Source organism: Lactuca serriola, chromosome 5 (genome assembly GCF_051521515.1).
Source record: "Lactuca serriola cultivar US96UC23 chromosome 5, Lser_US96UC23_V15, whole genome shotgun sequence".
In the NCBI taxonomy this organism is placed as follows: domain Eukaryota; kingdom Viridiplantae; phylum Streptophyta; class Magnoliopsida; order Asterales; family Asteraceae; genus Lactuca; species Lactuca serriola.
The window spans coordinates 202,720,836-202,736,076 of record NC_136412.1 but is presented as its reverse complement, the minus strand read 5'-3'; the positions used below and the strand labels follow the sequence as shown (position 1 = coordinate 202,736,076).

The 15,241-nt window shown below is 36.7% G+C and overlaps 1 pseudogene; it reads left to right on the top strand.

Moving 5' to 3' along the window:
• The first annotated feature begins 15,123 nt into the window (after positions 1-15,123).
• LOC145056293 (5S ribosomal RNA) lies at positions 15,124-15,241 on the top strand (annotated as a pseudogene).

The window sequence follows — 15,241 nt, the reverse complement described above, 5'->3', positions numbered from 1 at the left end:
TCCATGGTCAATGAGTCTTTGTGCCAATCGCTTGGCACTGTCGAAGGTAGCGGGGTTGGATGCTAAGACATTCCCCTGGTACGGAGGCACTAGCCCCCATACATACCGTTCAATCTTTTTCCCTTCAGTGGGAACCATATTGGGGCATAGGGCCACCAGTTCGCTAAAGTGGGCAGTGTAAGCGATCACGTTGGTGCCCTTCATGGTTAGATTCCAGAGTTCATGTTCTAACTTCTGGACTTCGCCCCTCGGGCAGTACTCCTCAGTCATGAGCTCCTTCATCGTTGCCCAGCCCATGTCGTTAGCCACGACGAGAGTTAGGGCTTTGACGTGGCCGTTCCACCACGTTAGGGCTTTATCCTCAAAGGTGCACGCGGCATATTTCACTTTAAATGCAGCAGGGCACGAACAGATTTCGAAGACTGATTCAGTCTTCTCGAACCATTGCGAGAGAGCAATGACTCCGCCGGTGCCATAGAAAGGCTTCGGTTTGCAGTTTGTGAAATCCTTGTAAGAGCACTCTGTCGAGCGCACAGGGATTTCGACTGGAATAGATTCAACAGGGGTTCCACCTCTGCTAGCATCGGATGAGTGATACTGAGCCATGGCAGTTGCCACTGCTGCAGCTACGGCAACATTTAGGGCTGCAGTATCGATGACTGCAGGTGGTGGAGGCGGTGGAGATGCAGGATTATTCCTAGTCCTGGGAGATTTGCGAGGAGGCATCCTTCAGCTATAAGTTTATAAAGACAAGAAGGATGATAAGAATCAATTTGTAAGCAACGTGAGAGTGACCCATGGACTAACTAATCATAGCCCAACAGTTGAATGAGTGTTTGAAATCACAGTAAGAAATATTAGTAGGAATACACAAGTGTACAAATTTTTCCCACAGATTAGATAGATTTCAATAGTACGGGTATTACTGATGTAATAAGTTCAAGGAAAATCGACCTAACAGTAGGTCTTACATCATACTATAAGGACAAGACTGACAGTCCTAGATTCCTAATTAGAGTATCGAAAGTTAGGAATATTTTACAGACAAGTGCTACTTAGAGCACATAAGTTCAAGGCTATCCCTAAATCAAAAGACAGAGATGTACTAGACATCATCTAATGGCGATGGGAGTTCCTCGGGCGAGCCCTGAGGTCGGACACTTGGCGAAACACCTCCTGAAGGTGTCGATCCTGAGCTCTCTGACGAGCTCGAAGTTCTAAGACTTCAGCCCGGGAGGCAGCCAACTGTTGCTGCAGAGTTTCGTTGGTTCTGCGGGTCCGTTCCATGTCTTCTTCAAGACGGCGAATGCGGACGGTGTTGACACCTGAATTGGCATCAATCTCCATGACCCGGTCGATGGCTACTCGACCTTGCTCGACATTACGAGCTATTCTGCGGATGATTACCGGCAGAGCTCTGTCAGCAGAGCCACCATCGCTAATGTTGTAAAAGGTTCGGTCCCCAAAGTATGGTAAGGGCTGACCCTGCTCATCACTCCAGCGATTCAGATTGTTTGCCCACATGGGTGTAGGACCTGGAAACGCTGGTCGAGGGTTGTTGTTCGGGGCTTGACCTACAAGCGGTAGGTTGTTGACTTCAGGCTCGGAGTCAGATCCATCTGAAAAGCCTTCTGCGAGGTGATCATCCAAAGGGATTGGATGATCATCTTCGGGCTCTTCATCGATCCACCCGGCATTTCCTTCATTAGGAAAGTACGGGTCGCCATGATGGAATCCAGCCATTTAGATCTACGCGTGAAGAGAGGTATAAGAATATAGTATACGTGTAACTAGTAACACAAAATACACCTATAGTATTTTAAGTTTAAGTTCTAATGATCTTCTTGTGGTATTGTTGGTAAGTTTTTAGACTTGTTAACATATCACAACCATTCTAGGGCATGTGCTAATCACTCCTAGGACCAGCATAGTTGATCAGGCTATGCCATTCCCAGGACTGACCATACATCCCCGAGCTCACTCGTGATATTCAACAATCGTAATACTTTTGTTCTTGTCATTGTGACACTGATTTTAGTATGAATGCAGACTAGTATACTTAATTAAATATTTTATTATTTAAAGTATAGACTCTTGGTCAGAGTGTTTTAGTCCCTTTTGGGTTTATATATTAGTATATCTTTTATGGGTTGACATACTTGATTCACTATAAACAATGATCTGATACCAATCTGTCACACCCCAAAACCAAGAACGACGGAAACGTTCTGGGGCGGAGGACGTCATGTATAGTATCACAACACAGTAAATGTAAATAAGCAAACAACATCATCCATTGCATTAAATATATAATTTTAATACAAGCGTGTTCTGTACAGTTATAGACACCAAAATAATGTAACACAAAATAATATGAGATGAGTCTTGAATGCACTCCATCTTCTCAATAGCTGGCCTCGGTACCTGTCTACTGATGACCTGAGAATACAAGTTATTTTGAAAGAGTTTATCAGCATTAAGCTGGTGAGTTCATAAGTATTTTAGTGTCAATGTTTCTTGTAAAAACGTTTGAACCTGTCTCAATGTATAAGTTTGTAAAAATGTAAGCAAATGTTTGAAAATGTTTGTAAAAGTTTGAATCTCTCAGAAAATATTATATTTTCCATAAAAGTAACCTTCTACCAAGGTTAAACTGTTTTGTAAACTTGTCTGTTGTAAAAGTGTGTAATTACCCAAGTATAACTATCATTTGTTAAAAATATAGTTTGTACACTAATGCTTAAGTGAGATTATCACTAAAATATGTAATGGGTAAATCATTGTAGTACTGTAGCTTTGTATAATAAGACTACTGCTGTACTAAATACTACTACCTTAAACCGGATTTATATTAAGGTATAATGTGATAAATTGCACCATGCTATCGACTGGTAACAACGACATAATGAATGGTCGTAATAAAAGAAATGACGTTTGGCACCCGCAGACCTGCAGGTCCGGCTGTAGCTAGCAGCAAGGTGTAGGATAGTCAATCCAGTATAGATCTATACGCAAACTCACGCTCCCCCTCCAAGAGAATTCTGGCTACAACTCGGGTCATGACATTTAAGGCATGCTCCGACACAGTGGATCACAATTATTACGTATTTATGTATATGTATATGTATTGTTTCTCGTATATCTGTATATGTATTGTTTCTCGTATATCTGTATATGTATTGTTTCTTGTATATCTGTATATGTATTGTTTCTCGTATATCTGTATATGTATTGTTTCTAGTATATCTGTATATGTATTGTTTCTAGTATATCTGTATATGTATTGTTTCTAGTATATCTATATATGTATTGTTTCTAGTATATCTGTATTTGTATTGTTTCTAGTATATCTGTATATGTACTGATCCTGTGTTACCCCGATGGTAACTAACTAATGAGGTACTGATAAGTATGAATATGGAAGTACTTTTATGTCTATATATGTATATATGATATATAAGTAATATTGAAACGACCTTCGGATGGCCACCCGAAATCCCACCAGACCACATCCAAATCGAGGAAAAGGAAATAGGGCGGATGGCCTTCCTAAGCCCTTTGAACATTATTTATATATCTATACATATATGGGCATGCAATTGGATATATAAAAGCATAAATAAGTTTTCATAAAACATTTGAAGGATAAATATGATATCAAGAGGAGATCGACTTGATGTCGATCTATAAAACAATTTGAAGGCATAAGTTAATAAATCAGTTTAAGTATAACAAGCATTTGTTTGAATCACAGTCTATAAATAAGTTTGGATAGTAAAACAGTTTGTAAAACATTTCAAAGTAAAGCAATTTGATAAACAGTTTGAACAGTGGTAAAAATCGTTGTTTTCCTAGTTATTAATCACATGTGATTAAATGCAATCACATGTGATTGAAGCAATAACTTATAAGTATTTGACTTGTATCCCCCCCATAAAGTATTTAAAACACTTAAAATCATTTCAAAGGTTGATTCAAGGGGTATGAACTCACTTGTGGTGAGTCGTCTGAATTGCAGTGTCAGATACCGTGCTAGGTGGCAAACGGAGACTTGTTTACACGCACGAGCCTAGTTATCATATAATAAGCATATATATAACTAATTAGACAAATAATAACTTAAATAAATAAGTTAAGACACTTAGAAAACATTTAAACACTTTTGTGAGTGTTTAAGGTCCAAATGGTTGCATCTAAGTTGCTACTAGACAAGGCAAAAGGGTTTGAAACATCAAATGGCCTTGTATAGGAGTTCACCACCCAACAAACCCCACACCTTGGAGTTTACGGCCGTAAACTCATGGGTTTATGGCCGTGAACTCCTCAAAGGGTGGTTTCGGGTGTTTTGTGGTGCTATCTTGATCCTAGAACACTCCTAGCTTTGTTGGAATAACACATGAAGTAGTTTAAGGCTTTAGAACACTCCATATGGGAGTTTACGGCCTAAAGTCCATTCACCCTAGAGTTTACGGCCGTAAACTCTTGGATTTTAATTGTTTTGAGGCTCTTAAACATCAAGGATGGCTTCCATGAATTTATCTAAGGCTAATGGGGACAAGAGGCACACTTTTGTGCCTTCACTTGGAGTTTACGACCCAAGATATGTTCCTTGGCCGTAAACTCCTTTCAAGGAGTGATTTTTATGTGTTCTACTCTCCATTCTAGTCCCAAGGGTTCAAGGTAAATTGTCTTAAGGCTTAAGGTGAGATTGGAATGCATTTTACCCTAGTAAAAGGGGTTTACGGCCCAAGAGGGGTTCTTGGCCGTAAACTCCTACTAACTTGTGATTTTGATGAGTTTTTGATGTTCTAAATAAGCACAAGTATTAGTGGGTAAAGTCCTTAAGCATTTGGGGAAGTTTAGGGCACTAATTGCCCTTGAAAAGGGGTTTACGGCCCAAGGAAGTTCCTTGGCCGTAAACTCCAAGAACTTGTGTTTCTTGGTTGCTTTTTGGTCCATAAAGATTATACCCTAACCCCTAAACAAGTTGTCTAACAAGGAATCGGGACTAGGAAGCCATAAAGTTCCATTTTGGAGTTTACTCCCCAAGAACGTTCTTGGGCGGTAAACTCCCGGATCTTGTAATCTAAAAATGTTATTGTTGTTAATAAGCATCTAACAAGTATTGAATCACATATAGAGAAGTAGACTCACAATCTGGGATGAAAACCCGAAGATCCGTCAGAGAGAATATGGCTTTTCTCTATTTGGAATTGTGAATAATGAATTAATTTAATTCAAAAAACTATTTATAGTCCTGGAATATTTTGACAGAAAATATTTTTATTCTGGACACAGGACTGTAACATTATGAAACTTGAAATGCCCAAATTTCACACAACCAGGAGCATCCACTCTCCTGATATCTCCTGAAACATAAACCCTAATGTACACAAACTTGTTCGGAAAGGCTTGAAAATCACTGAAACTGAATTGGCTTCTATTGAATAGATAATGTTCGTACAATGGAAATTTCGGGTTGTCACAGATCATGACTACAAAAGATAACCATGCTTCTAAAAGTAACTGTCACATCTCCTTGAAAACCGGATAGAATACCAACCATCTTGAGTACACAGCCTGTCAAGTTTCCCGTTATAGAATCTGAACCGTTAAAACCCTTCGCATGGAGGCAAGGCTCTTTCACTTTTGGGATGTAAAGTGAAGTCATATGCCAGATTTGCAAAATCATCAGCCTGAGTTGGTTTTACTCAGAACCTCAAGGATTTCGTGTGTGCATTGTGTCAACAGAATAAGATGAGAAACAAAATTTTTTTTGGAATTCTGTGATGTCAAAAATTCAATTTGACATGAATGCAGTTAAACCCCAGGCAAAGGTTGCTTCGTTAATCATCAAGAGAGATAATCAACAGCTTGTGTAGTTTCCCGTGAATTACAATTGAATACTTTTAGATAAGTATCGAAGGGCTTCTTTTAAAAGATATTTTGGGTTGGTTTCAAATTTCATTACATATCAGCCTTAACATAAGGTGAGAAATTGTAAATGAAATTACTTGTATGACCAGTGTAGTCAGTGACAAGTTGGATTTTGAAAATATTTATCATGACTAGAATTTCCGAATAAAAATCACACAGAAATTATATTCATAAAAAAAATTTGAACTGGATCTTGTTGGGTAACAAACATCGTGGGTTGCAAATGTTTGATCAAGACCACACATGCGAATTGAATATGATTTGGAGTTTCGAAATTTTGGTACTGAAACAAAAGTTTCGTTAAAATCTGGAACGATGTTCCCCGTCAATTCCTTAAGTTTTATGATTTTTGGGTTTCACTTCCATCACGGTCTCATGATGTTAGATCATAAACACAGACTTGTGATTTGTCTAGGTTTTGATTGGTTTTGATCAAAGACCTCAAGGACAAATCTCTTCAAAAATTTTGATTTAAAGAATTGTTTGGTATAAAAAGATTGGTTAAGAATCGAAGTGTACCTCTGTTATAATGGACAAAATAGAAAACTCTTAACTCATATGGGAAGAGTAAGGTAGCTCTTTTGACTTACACGAATATAAGCCTTTTTGGGAAGAAATTTTCATGTGATAATTTCATTAAGGCTTTCTTTTCTCACACATAGAGTCTTGTTGAGGCTTTTGGTCTACATACAACAGAATGCTTCTAGGGACATCCTAACTAGTTTTAAAAAAAAACCGATACCTTCCCATAGAAGCACATAAGCATGACCTCTTCGCATTAAGCCCTGTACTTAGTTGTTATGATCGCAAATGCAAAAAGATGTGGATGTGAAGCCATGCGAAGCCTCTGGATGAACAGTAACATCTGAACAAGTTTGACTCATAACTGCTGAACGAGACTTTCATGCTTGAGTTTTTGGAATTGAATTCGCATCAATCATCCCCAAACCTGCTAAAATTCTAACAAATGATTTTTCATCAATAGGTTTTGTAAAAATATCAGCAAGTTCAGTTGTTTTAACAAAATGAATTTCAATATTCCCATCTTCCACATGATCTTTGATAAAATGATATCGAAGAGCAATGTGTTTTGTCTTTGAATGTTGTACTGGATTATGACAAATGCGAATTGCACTTTGCGAATCACAATACAAGGGAATCTTTTTCATGTTTATTGCATAGTCACGAAGTTGACTCTGAATCCAAATAATTTGCGATGTGCAAGAAGCAGCAGCAATGTATTCAGCCTCATCGGTTGATATAGCCACACAGGTTTGTTTCTTCGATTGACAACTCACCAACTTCCCATCCAATATTTGACATCCACCACTCGTACTTTTCCTATCCAAAGTACATCCTCCTAGATCAGAATCTGAAAAAGCTTGAATGAAAAACCTTGTTTTCGAAGGATACCAAAGTCCTAATGAAACTGTTCCCTTAAGATAACGAAAAATATTTTTCACTGCAGTCAAATGAGGTTCTCTGGGATTAGCTTGATATCTAGCACAATTGCAAACCGAAAACATAATATCAGGTCTACTTGCAGTTAAGTACAATAAAGACCCTATCATGCTTCGATAAAGTGTTAAATCAACAGCAGGAGCATCTAACGAAGGAGTTAGTCTTGTTCCAACTGCCATTGGTACTCTTAGTTTTGTGCTATTAGTCATTCCAAACCTTTCAAGCAAGTTCTTCGTATATTTTTCTTGATTGATTAAGATTCCATCCCTGTTCTGTCTTATATTCAAACCAAGAAAATTATTAATTTTTCCCATCATGCTCATTTCAAACTGACTTTCCATTGGATTTTCAAATACAATTGACAATGCTGGGTCAGTCGAGCCAAAAATAATATCATCAACATAAATTTGAACAAGCATTAGATGATTCCCAACTTTCTTGTGAAATAATGTGGGGTCTACTGATCCTTGTTTAAATTTAGATTGTTTCAAGAAATTTGTAAGTGTTGCGTACCAGGCTCTTGGTGCTTGTTTTAATCCATATACAGCCTTATCTAGGATGTAAACATGATCAGGATGTTCATCATTTATAAACCCTAGTGGTTGTTCAACATACACAGTTTCTTCAAGTTCTCCATTTAAGAATGCACACTTAACATCCATTTGATAAACATCAAAGTCTTTGTGAGCTGCATAAGCTAAAAATATGCGAACTGTTTCACGTCTTGTAACAGGAGCAAATGTTTCTTCATAGTCTATTCCTTCTTGTTGCGAATAACCTTTAACCACTAGTCTAGCTTTATTGTGAATAATATTTCCATCTTTGTCAGTTTTATTTTTAAAAATCCATTTTAATCCGACAATTGAAACATCAGAAGGTTTTGAAATTAATCTCCAAACCTTCTTTCGTTCAAATTCAGCCAGTTCAGATTGCATAACAACAACCCAATCTGAGTGTTCCATAGCATCCTTTACTGTCTTTGGCTCTATTTTTGAAATAAAGACATTAAACATACATAGTTCTTGGTTCGCATTCAGTACCTCATTTTTCGCACGAATTTGAGCTCTTGTCAACACACCATCTTGTGGATTACCAATTACCTGATCTTTTGGATGATTTCTTGTCCATTTCTCAAGTGGTGGAAAATTAGGATCAAATTCCAATGGTGCATCTTCATACATATCTTCATTTTCAGATCCTGCAACAGAAAAATTATCATTTAGTTCATGAAACTCATCATTTTCATCAAGATTAATTATCTCTGTTTCATCATGCTCCCCCTCAACATGATATTCATCTTGATGCTCCCCCTCAAAATGATGTTCCTGTTGATTTTGCGAATGATCCCCCTCAACTTGATGATTCATATTTTCATTCTCCCCCTCGAAAGTTGGCTGGCAATCTTCATTGTTAATCATATGCTCCCCCTCCATACGAGCATCAGACATACTTTTGCAAGATATTGACCTTGTAGTAATTGTTGAATCATCAGTATGTTTTGAGGATTCTGATGTTTGATTATCAGGAGCATTATTTTCCGCTTCAAATGCCCTGTCAGGTATTCCGAAAATTAAGTCATAATCAAAATCATTTATTTCAGAATTATCAATTTGTGTATCTGAATTAACAAGAATAGATTTATTTTCAAATTTACTATCCGTTTGTTTAAGATAGTAATCATCAAATGTTAAATTGAAAGTTTCTTCAGCTTTTCTGGTTCTTTTGTTGAGTACTCTGTATGCAACTAAATTGTGCGAATAGCCTAAGAATATGCCTTCATTAGCTTTAGCTTGGAACTTGGATAAATTATCTTTGAGATTCATGATAAAACACTTGCAACCAAAAACATGAAAGAATTTGACATTAGGTTTCCTATTATTGATTATTTCATATGGAGTAACATTGAATCTTCGATGAATGAATGATCGATTCTGAGTAAAACATGCAGTGGAAACTGCTTCAGCCCAAAGATATTGAGGTAGATTCGCATATGTTAACATGGTTCTGGCTACTTCGCATAGAGATCAATTTCTTCTTTCAACAACACCATTTTGTTGCGGAGTATATGGTGATGAGAAATTATGCGAAATGCCTTTGCTTGTGAGAAAAGAATCAAGAGTTTGATTTTTAAACTCAGAACCATTATCACTTTTAATTTTGCGAACATTCTTTTTCAGACTAAGCTGAATCTTTTTGATAAAATCAATCATCGTCTGAGCAACTTCAGATTTTAACCTATGAAAAAATACCCATGTGAATCGAGAAAAATCATCTACAATAACTAAAATGTACCGCTTTTTATTGATTGTAGCAACAGTCGATGGTCCACATAAGTCAATGTGAAGAAGCTCCAACGGTTCTACGATTTTTGAATCGATCACAATCGGATGACCTTTTCAATGTTGTTTTCTTTGTTCGCAAGCTGCACACAAAGAATCATTGTCAAATTTTAGTACAGGTAATCCTCGAACTAAATCTTCAGTGACAAGTTTGTTAATATTGCGAAAGTTCAAGTGTGATAATCTTCTATGCCAAAGTCAGCTGACATCATTAGATGCTTTTGATAGTAAACACACAACAGGTTTTCCCATAATTGGTTTGATGTCCAGTGTAAACATATCACCATATCTTTTGGATTTGAGAAGTACTTCATTGGACTTCACATTTGAAATGATACTTCCTTCTTCATTAAATACAACTTGGTTTCCAGTACCAATAACAAGTTGTGACACACTTATCAAATTATGTTGGAGTCCTTCAACATAAGCAACTCTGTTCACAGTAAATTGTCCATTTGTGACTTTCCCATAGCCTTTCACGTGACACTTGTGATTATTCCCAAATTTAACTACTCCAGCATTTTCCAAGCTTCTATAATCTCGCAAGTTTTGCTTTCTTCCAGTCATATGACGAGAGCAACCACTATCAATATACCATTTCGTATCATATTGCTCGTCACACATCACCTGCATTTATTGGAAAAATTAAGGAACCCAAGACTTGTTGGGTCCATTATTAGTAGAATGAAACAAATTCTTTGAATTTAAAAACCATGTTTTCACTTTGTTTGTGACAGAATCCATTATATCAACATCATCAGATCTAGATATTGAAATATAGTCGTTCAATAGTTTTGGATTTCCATTGATTGTAATCTTATCCTTCACAACATTCGCATTTGTGATAACTGGTTTCCATTTTTGAACCGGAACTTGCGAATGATGAGATGATGAACTAGCAGTGGAAGAGTTATTTGCGAACTTGTCAAATGCATTCTTGATTTGTTGCTCTAAAAACTTCCCACTTTGATATTTTCTTCATTTCCCTTCAAACCAACGATTGATTGTACTTACATCAGATTTTCTTTTGTATATGAAACTTTGGTCGGTTTTGAGACTGAAGGATTTGGAAAATTTGGTTGTTTTGGTGAAAATTTCACTTTTGCTTGAGTTGAATCTTTCAAACTTGACGAAATATTCATGAATTTGCCAACATTTTGAAACTTTTGATTATTTACAAATTTTTGTGAATTCTCAAATTTTCGATTGTTGTCGTATTTGCAAACATATGAAATTTTGTCAACAGAATTTATTGGTTTATGAAAACTTGAATCTGTTTGTTTATTTTTGCTTTGAAAATTTGATGATGTTGTTTTTGAAATTTGTTCTTTTGCAGCTCTTTGTTTGTCATTAGACACAACTTGCCAGAAAATTGCTTTTCTTGCTTTTCTTTTTGAAACATTATTTTCTGTTGAATAATTTCCAACCATCAATTTGAAATCATGAGAATTTAATTTCACTTCAGCCTTTGGTTTTTCAACTTTTTCAAAAACTTTGTTTGGTTTTTCACCTTTAACCACCCATTTTTGTAATGATTTTTGTTTTTGAAACACATAAGAATTTTGAATTAAATTGTTTTCTTCTGTGTTCTGATTTGCGAAAAAACCTTCAGTAGTTGACCTTAGATTATCTTTTTCAATCATTTTGTTGAATTTAGGATGAATTTTCTCAGCATTTCTAGTAGTGACAAAAACTTGATCTAGAAAAATGGTTTTATCAGTGCATACAAAATTTGGATATACCACAATGTTGGTTTCCAAATAATGTGCGCCTTTGTCATTTAAAATTTTGTCAAATTCTTTTGTATTCTCAAACACTTGATCAACCATAACTCGTGGAGGTATTTCATGTGAATCTTTCACTTCTGCTTTGTTTTCTTCAGTATCATCAGATTTCCAGCTTTGAACTTCCACATTATCAAAGTTATAATGTTGCGAAGTTGAAGGTTTATCAATTTCATCCTCTACTATTGAATCAACTATAATATCTTTACCTTTGATCTTAGATGTGATATTAATGATTGACAATTGAGAACAATCAACCTCTTCTTCCTCTTCTATCTCACTGATTTCACTCACATTATCTGAATTGTTATCAATATCAGCATAATTGAATTGAGAGGCAAGAGTTGAAGTTTCTGTTTTCTTTGAGATTTTCACTTGTTCACTCTTTGTCAAAATTTCATTGACAATGTTAACCAACTCATCAGCATTCAGAAATTCATCAATTTTGACAATACCATATGGATATCTATCATCAGGTATTTTGTCAAATTGAGCAATTGTACTTTCGCAATCATAAGAAACAACATCAACTTTTTCATGTTCATACTCAAGAAAAGGTAAAAGTTTCCTATGTTGTTCTTTGCTAATGTCAGAAGAATGATGTAAAGCAGTTAATTTTGCATACAATCGTTTGGCATAATTACAATATATGTTCCTTTGTGCTAGCAACTACCTAACATCATTTGTAAGATTATTCCTATCACAATCTACATATTTGATCTGCATTTCAAGTTTTTCTACTCTGCTCCTTTTTATTTCTAATTCTCTTCGTGCCTCACCTAGTTGCATATTTAATTTTTGAGCTTCAGTACTAGCAGACACAATAACAGAATCAAAATAAGCCACAATATCATCAAATGAAATGATTTCAGCATCATAAGCAGATAATGGAATATTAAAAGATTCAAGTATTGCACGTACCTTGGTGGTCATGGGTGATTTGTCCATGGATTTGGATACAAAACATCTCCCTGAAATGTCATCTTCGCAATCTTCAAAACTTGTGAACATGGCTCCATGTGTGGGATGCCTCATTTCTTCATCATCAGATCCTGATGACCAGATCTGATACGTTCCACTCTCTTCATCAGCAGATTCACCCTTCGCAACTAGAGACACTCCTTTTGTCTTAGCGCGCAACACTTCAATCTTTTCAGAATAGTATGCTTCACCTTTAACTTTTTCTTTCTTTTCTTCTTTCTTTCGAAACATGCAATCGGCTGCGAAGTGATTCGCACAATTGCAGTAGTGACAATAGATTCCTGAGTCACCTTTCAGCTTTTTCACTTCTTTCACATCTTTTTGTTTCTCATCAGCTTTCTCCATTTTCTTCCTCTCCTTTCCTCCAGTTTTGTGACTCCACTCTTCGCATCACTAGCCTTTCCTTTTGGATTAAAAGGCTTTTTGAAAAACTTCTTAACTCTGTTGTTTGAGTAGAATGCCACAACTTCATCATCAGAGTTCATCAAAAATCCTTCATCATCTGAACCAATTTTTTCATTAACATCAACTTCTGATACCTTTGAAACAAGAGACAAAGGACCTCCAATACTCTGTTTTGATTCTTCATACATTTCTGAAACTTCACTTTCATGTGTTTTCAGCTGATTGTAGAGATCATTCAAATGAGTTGTATGAAAACTCTGTTGATTTTTAATCATCATGCTCATACTTCGCCATTCCTTGCGAAGGCCCATAATGAAAGTTAAATTGAACTCCATGAGAGACCTAGTGATTCCATACCTATTGCAGCGAAACATAAGCTCATTCAGACGATCATAGTAATTTTCAAGAGTTTCAGCATCCTTTTGTCTGAATTCCTTCAGTTCAACTAGACATTGCTTCACAGAGTTGATCTTCGTCTTTTCGCTACCTTGATACTTCTCTTTTAGAGTGTTCCAGATTTCCTTTCCTGTTTTACAACTACGAATGTAAGTATAAACCACAGGAGGAAGAGCACCTCTTAGTTCCCTCATGCACCTCTTTTCATTATTCTTCAACCGTTTTTGTTGATCAGCAACTTCAGCAGATTTAGTAGATGGTCCGTTTGGTTGAACATTATCAGGAGCTTGCACTGTTCCATCGATACACTTCCAAAGTTCTTCATCAATTCCATTTAAGTAATCTTCCATTCTATCAGCCTACTGATCATAGTATTCTGGAATTAACATCGAAATTTTAGTTGAGGAACCAAGCAAGTGAGAGAAGGAAGTCATTGTATTCATGTTGAAGTTCGCCATTGATGAACACATAAATTTTCAGAAAGCTTGAAAAACTTGATGAGATTGAGAATTGATCAATTGAATTGATCACAAATCACTGATCGATTACTCAACTAAACAATTCAAATACAAAATCAATTCAAATCTGAAGATCTAATTTGATTTTCAAAACCAAAATGCGCGGAAAATTTTGAGTAAAGTTGCAACTCAAAAAGCAAATGATTCTAACACGAAAATCAGATCGATGCAGTTTGAAACCTGCTCTGATGCCAATTATAGAGAATTGTTATCGAGATTTACGAAAGCAAAATATGATTTGAGTAATTGAAAAGTTAGAACACGAAGAGTAAATATTAATCAGATCTTATATTGATGAAAACTGATTACAGAATAAGCAGAAAGGATATTTTCGTTTCTAAAAGTTATCCTCTACTTCTATCCTCAGTCCCTATTTATAGGGAACATGAGTGTACAAAAAATATACTAAGTCTAAACATTACACTTCGCACAAATATGACTTAGTAAAATAACATAAAGATGCGAAACTATACAAACACAATATTCGACTTTTACAATTTTGCTTCTACAAGAAGAAGGTGTTAGTAGTTCTTGGAAGCTTAAAACCACTTTGGATCTAGAAGTTCTCCTCCCTCATTCATCTCCAGGAGATATAAAGTTTATACCTTTATGCTTCCATTGATAGATCTAGCTTAGATGTTAAAGACATGTCCTTTTTGTCCCACAAATTGGTCCTTTTAAGTGTGAGTTGTTCCAAATCTTATGAGGTGCATTTCTAGGTGTATTTGAGGGTGTTTAGGCATAAAAATACAATATTGTAACATCCCCCTTTGGCACGATTTATGAAGCTTAGAATCTTATGATAAGTTAGGGTTATTATAACATCCCCTTTTGGCACGTATCACAATATTGTCCGCTTTGGGCCACTCGGCACGAGGACTTCCCAGGGGGTCACCCATCCTGGTACTACTCCCGCCCGAGCACGCTTAACTGCAGAGTTCTTATGGGATCTGCTGCCCTCACGGCTTTAAAACGCGTTGTGACAAGGAAGGTATCCACACCCCTTTATAAGGAAATGTTTCGTTCTCCTTCCAAGCCGATGTGGGATCAGATCTAACCCACTTTCACCCCCATTATAGGGTTCGACGTCCCCGTCAAACACATCGACCCGTGCCCTGGCTCTGATACCATTTGTAACACCCCCCTCTGGCACGTATCAGAGCTAGGGCACGGGTCGATGTGTTCGACGGGGACGTCGAACCCTATAATGGGGGGTGAAAGTGGGTTTGATCTGATCCCACATCGGCTTGGAAGGAGAACGAAACATTTCCTTATAAAGGGGTGTGGATACCTTCCTTGTCACAACGCGTTTTAAAGCCGTGAGGGCAGCAGATCCCATAAGAACTCTGCAGTTAAGCGTGCTCGGGCGGGAGTAGTACCAGGATGGGTGACCCCCTGGGAAGTCCTCGTGTCGAGTGGC